Source organism: Anopheles darlingi, chromosome 3 (assembly GCF_943734745.1).
Source record: "Anopheles darlingi chromosome 3, idAnoDarlMG_H_01, whole genome shotgun sequence".
NCBI classification, from domain to species: Eukaryota; Metazoa; Arthropoda; class Insecta; order Diptera; family Culicidae; genus Anopheles; species Anopheles darlingi.
The window spans coordinates 16,201,196-16,207,433 of NC_064875.1; positions in this window are offsets into that span (position 1 = coordinate 16,201,196).

The window sequence follows — 6,238 nt, forward strand, 5'->3', positions numbered from 1 at the left end:
TTTGTCCAACAAAATTGTGTCTATCCCAGCATGGGTTTGATTGATTTTTGTGAAAATTATTTTCTTGATAATTCAATATTCAATACTTTTTGTTAAAAATCTATGTCAAAGATAGCATTCCTTCCTGCTCATTTTATCATTGTGGTTTATCATCAGCATTTGTTATAAGAGAATTGATTAGGTTCTAGTTCGTTGCATGTTCATAAACTTTAGCTTGGTTGGCGGAACACAATATAATGCTTTTCTTAACATTCTGTTCTACGAGATGCAAACCTTGATAGACGAAAATTATAGAGTTTTGCACATTGTTAATAGTAAGCGACGTAGTAATAGTAAGCGCAGTAACCGACGATGCTTAAAGCGAGATGTTTGCTTTCTAATGAATAAGTTAGCATGTTACATTTTCCCTTGATACTGCTTGGTGTTAACATTAAAAACGGCATTGAATTTTAATTAAGGAAAAAGTTCTATCGAATAATTTTTCATCAACAAACATTCAAATCCGCTTTCAAACCAACAGAGCAGCTGTTCGGGTCCACTTTAATGATCAGTGACATTTAGTTTACTGCATCTATTAAAGACCGTCCCGGTGTCCGGTGCCCGATTAAGTTGCTCATTAGTTTTTATTGCCATTTTAAAAGCGTTGCAAAACCCCTGAACCCCCCCGCCTGGACGCAGGGTATCGGGCAACAAGTTGACCCCACGCGGTGTTGTGGTGGATGCTGTGACACTTCGAATAGTTCGCAAACATAAACAGCAAAATGGGTGAAAGAAGGGAAGCGAAAGGAAACGGAAATCTAAACCCACCACAAAGCAGCGGTCGCATTCAATACCCCCGCGGACCCAGAGGGCCATTCGGTCGTTCACACTTATGAATGTTTAATGTTCCGTGCATTTTTTTTTCTTTTTTATTTCTGCAGACCTGCTTCACTCTCCACTTAACCAATTGACTTCACTGCATGTATATGAGCTGCTAGTCGATTGAAGTAGGGAATAGCGTTTTTTTTCGTTTGTACCACAGAAGCCTTTTTGCTGGACGTTTTTATGTTCATCTACGTTCTTCTCACACATCCCGCCTACTGTTTGAATCCCCGGAGAACCTTCCGCAGTTCCCTGGGGGACGATTTTATACCGGACTAAACTGCAACTAGCCCCAAATGGACCGGACACGCTTTTCTTCGAGCTGTCAGACCACATACAGAAACACCAATGGTGCGCATGCGAAGCATCCGAGTTTCAGGATTCCTCCCATGAAATCGGTGGGAGCAGACAGGCAGGATTGTAATACTTTAACTCGCCCAGCGCGCGCGCACACACACACTCCTTCCCCAGCAGCACCACAAATTGCTCATCGGGGTGCAGTTTGTTGGAAAACTCATTTTCGTCTGTAGTGATGAAACAAAAAAACACGATCAACCCGTCCTAGTCACCGTCTGCTGACTTGTTGCTGACTACGGAATTGCGCTAACGCTGGTGTGTTGATTCCGGAAGGTACGTACGACTGGTGGTTGGAACTCAAAATTGAATTTTATCCATCATCTCCCGGACGGTAGCAAGCGATTGCGCAGATTGCGACGCCTCACCAACCGGCACATCATCAGGCATCATCATCCACATCATCATCATCATCATCATCATCACCATCGCGGAGCTCATTAAAGCCCCCACAGGAGTAATTAGGGATGTTCTCCTTTCCTTAATCTTCACTGATTTGCATAATTTGTAACAAAATGGGATTAACGTGTTCGCGTGTGAGGCAGAGCTGCACCAGGTTATCTCGTTAGTTGTCAGGGAGTTGCCGGGATTGTGGTATGTTGTTGCAGCATGTTTGATTACCAGCTCTCGGCATCCTCGCCTCCATGTTGACATTTCCGCTACGCGTAGCCATTGGCGGCTGGTCCTGGTAACCGCAACCGCTTGATTCATTATTGATTCCTTGTAATCAGCGGATATTGATTGCCAGTAATTCACTTTGCAGCAAGGGGGTAGATCCTATTTTTCTTTTCTCTTCTCAACATAATGTACGTTGCTTATCAGTTTGCGGAGATGTACTCCATTGCTTTTACAGGATGACAATATTAATTCCTTTCAACAATGGGCTATTAATATCATGGAAAACTAATTCATTTCATATGTCAAATCGTGAAAAATGTACGGACATGGGTTCCAATCGTTAAAAGCACGAGAGTTTACATCAAATGGCAAGAGCAGTGTAGGATGTGACACGTGGTTGTGTGTGTTTTTTTATATTACATCAATTATAGATTTTTGCTTGCTTAAACTTCCTTCCACTTCGAATTTCGAGAATATATATTTCAGTTACTTGCAAAAATAGTGCATTACTTATTGACTCCTTACTTCGATTTGAATAGTGTAGATTAATGTCTAGATACTGATATCCTAATCGGTTTTCTCTTACATTCCGTTCAGTTTACGTAAACTTAATGTTGTATTCTACTGAATCTGTAATGCTGCTTGCAAACGTTGTCGATGTTTGGAACATCGCAAGCGTTCCAAAGATCCTGAAATTAATTATTCCACTGACGAAAAGCTTGTTCGTTGTGCTCCGCGATGATCACAATAACCACAAGTTTGCAACGTTTCCGGTGGCACATTGAAGATCCTCATGTTAATCAGCCTAATGGGTGTGAAATAAAAGTTCGACAATCAAACGACACAGAATGGCGTCCGCAGGTCCCTGTCAGTCTACGCTTTCCTCTTGCTGCGGTGACAAGCGGTATACGATGCATTGACAGGCAACGCTGTAACGCACTCCAATTCAATTAAAACATCACCATCCTCCGCCCCACCCCCTCCTTCCTGTAATGCGATAAATTTTGTTGGACTGTTGGTGGTCTGTTCCATTCCAGAACAAAAAAGGACCCAACCATTGCTCTCGGAACAGCCACAAACCAAACCGGAACGTGGTTTAAAGTACAGCAAAACCGTATAAATCAATCACAAAAATATCAATCATCGAACGCACGATGTGGTACAACCACAATAAACATCGAATCCGGTACATCGGTCCGGTATTGACACTTATTGCACGGAAACTGCAAATTGCTGATGAGTAGTCCGAGACGAGAGGGCGCTGCTACGGCAACAGGACAGCAGGCTGTGGGTGCAGTGCTTGTGTGGGGTGGGGGTACGATTGATGGGAATTAATTATGCTGCATTTTACGTTGTTTGCTTTCAGTGCCAGGTAAATATATGGTTTTTCGCGCTTCCTGCATTCGCCACCCGTGGGTTTGCTGATGCAAATTATGCCGATTTCAGCTCTCCCAAAAAAAAAAAAAAAAGAATGTGGCTCACGCGAATTATCTTTTCGTATCCATGGACTCTATGTGTGTGTGTGTGTGTGTGTGTGTGTGTGCTCCATGCACTCGCTGACAGGCTCGGTAATATGGCCGCCTACTTTTGCATCGAGCTACGCCATTGCAAAGCGACCAAAAACGAATGTCAGCAACTGTGGTGCACGATCGCATTGGCAGCGTTTGTTATCGAAATCGGTTTCTCATTCCAATGTCGGCATTGAAAACTCATCGAATGAGAGAATCCAACCGGGAAAGGGGAGCCCATGATGTCTCGAGAACGGGAAAAGGAAAAGTTTTTAGAGACCTGTCCGCTTGTGTCGAACTTGTCGGCTTTTCCAGCTAACTTTTCCGTCCAAAACTTCTCCCAGCCGACGTGCCACCAGCATCGCGTCACTCTCTTCTGTCTTTGCAAACATTCATTCCAGTTTCCTCGGGTTCCTCGGGATCGGGATTGGCGGTCACGGATGGACTTTATTATAAAGTTCGCTCTTGGAGTAGCATTGGCTCCCTCTCCTCACCCTTCGGATGGGGTCAGCGAATGCTCATAAGTCCTTGCTTTGATAGGGCTGCTACTGCTGCTGCTGCTGCTACTCCCGGATATGCAGCGAATGGTTGCTTTTTTAATAATAAATTCTTAGAATACCTGCTCCACAAACGGCGCCTCCAATCGCATCCTTATATCGGTCGGAATGTTGGAAAGCGAAGAAGAGTGAAACGCCACCTGTTAACGTCAACACCGGAATGTGTCGACAGCGGCGTCCGTCGACAAAAGACGTCGCTGTAGCTCGCTCGCCTGCCGGTGATTCGATCGAACGTGAAGAGCGTCACAAATCCGCTCCATTCGTTCCGAAGAAGCTTTCAGCAGGGATTTAAGTCCAACTCCTGCCTGTCTGTAGGGCGCAGCAGCGTGCCAGCGTCCTCTCCTGCTCGGCCTGTTAAGCGCCGAGAACACCTGAGCCACAAGCGACCACCATTCCGCGGTACCGCAATCCTTGGATGATGCTGAACAAGATCCCAGCTTAACGCTTGCCCGCGGGTACAAGTCAAACCAACCTCCCCTTGGTAAGAACCCCTTCCCAGAGGAGAGGAGGAGACTGTGCAACCACTAAACGTAGGCGGCGTAGGGTGAGCAACATAAATTGAATGTTATAATGTATAAGCCGTGTTTATGCTTGCCACTAGCGCACTTTACGCCCTCCTCCATTTAATTCCCACAACAAGTGTGCATGTGTGTGTGTGTGTCGGTGTGTGAAAGAGAGTAAAATAGGCTTTCCCGCTCGGTGCAGAATTCGTCCTGACACTGGTACTGACCTCGACATGCTGCTACACTTTCCACGAACTCCGATCGACTCGGATTACTGACGCCCAGCAGACCGAATCCTAGAGCAACCAGGCTAAGCACTTATGGATTGTGTGGGACTTTCGGAACATGGCGGCCAATACATAGGAGCACAGGGACGAGGCACCCACCTCTTACCTTTACTTCAAACTGAATGTACCATATCGGGATATACCGAAAAGTTGGCACTTCATTAGAAGCTGTTTGTCTCTCTTGTCGTAACAGGCGAAGCTCGATTTGAGCTTCTCCCTGGCTCGTTAAGCTTAATGTCTATGTTCCTTTCACCCACTCCCCTTGCCACCAAAACATCCCTTCAAACTGGGCCGATTTATCGCCACATCGACGATGAGATGAACCTCCGCGAGCGAGCACGTGGCCAAACGTGGCGTGTCGGATTCGAATGTTCGTGCGTATCGCGCCGTATTAATTTGTTTTCTCAGCCATTCTCTCCTCACTCCTCCTCAACCACCAACCATTGGAAACTCATACTCCAGTGGAGCCCCTGGCACCGGTGGCAGCCATCGGTGGGTAATAATATTGTTCGCTAATCTCCTGTTCATTACCATTATTGATGGCACCCTCAGCACGGACAGAGAGCGAGAGAGGAACACGATACGCTTAGTCACTTAGCCAAGTAGTAGATCTTAATTCATAGCCCTGGTGGTGGTGGTGCTACTGTTACTAGTGCTACTTGAGTAAACGTTCCTGTTCCGGTTCGTCCTGGTGGGCGTCCAGGAGTCAGGAGCGCGCTCCATCGAGTTACAATATTTCATTCCGAACGACTTCATCATGGTTCGTAATTGTGTGTTCCCTTTTTCGGTGCTTGCTTGCTTGTTGTTGTAGGTTCCAACTGGATTCCTTCCTTAACAGCTCGGTTTACATTCTCGCATTCTATTCGCAGATCCGGAGGACGTTGGATGGAGGGATGGAAAAAATCGAAACTAATCTCGCTTCAAAACGGGAGCGACCCAGGAGGATTGGAGGAAAACGCAATTTTTCACAAAACCTCCCACCTCCAGGATTTTTTCCGCTTCCCTGCTTCCATGCTCCAGGTTCTGATCGGTCATTTGGGAGAGACGCGTCGTTTAGGGTACCTAAGGTAACGATTAATGTTGGCACGATTCGTGGACTCATTAGTAGGCGAGCGAGTGGAGCGAACGGAGACCGGTAGTTGACGGTGGCCCTAGTTACCGTTCCCGATTGTTGTTAGCCTACTTTTAATTAACGAAAATCAAAAGCACCCTCTGTGGAGCTGGTCAGGCTTTTAAGCGCGCCGGTTGGTTGACTGACGACGATAATGACGGTGGTCACGGTTGGACGATGACGATTGATGTTAGCTGACCATTCAACGGAACTAACGTACTGCCAGTAAAGGTTCTAACGCTGTGCCACTGACCACTCCCTCCCGAATGCTCCACTCAAAAATGCCCCCGCAATCGGTGGCTATTACTGTGGCACAAGAACGAACGACTAACCTTCTTCTCTGTGGGCGAATTCTAGATCGTAAGTACTTTTTCAAACCTGACTTTCTTCATCATGAATATGTAATACGATCAACAGCAATAGAGCCAGAACGTTTAGA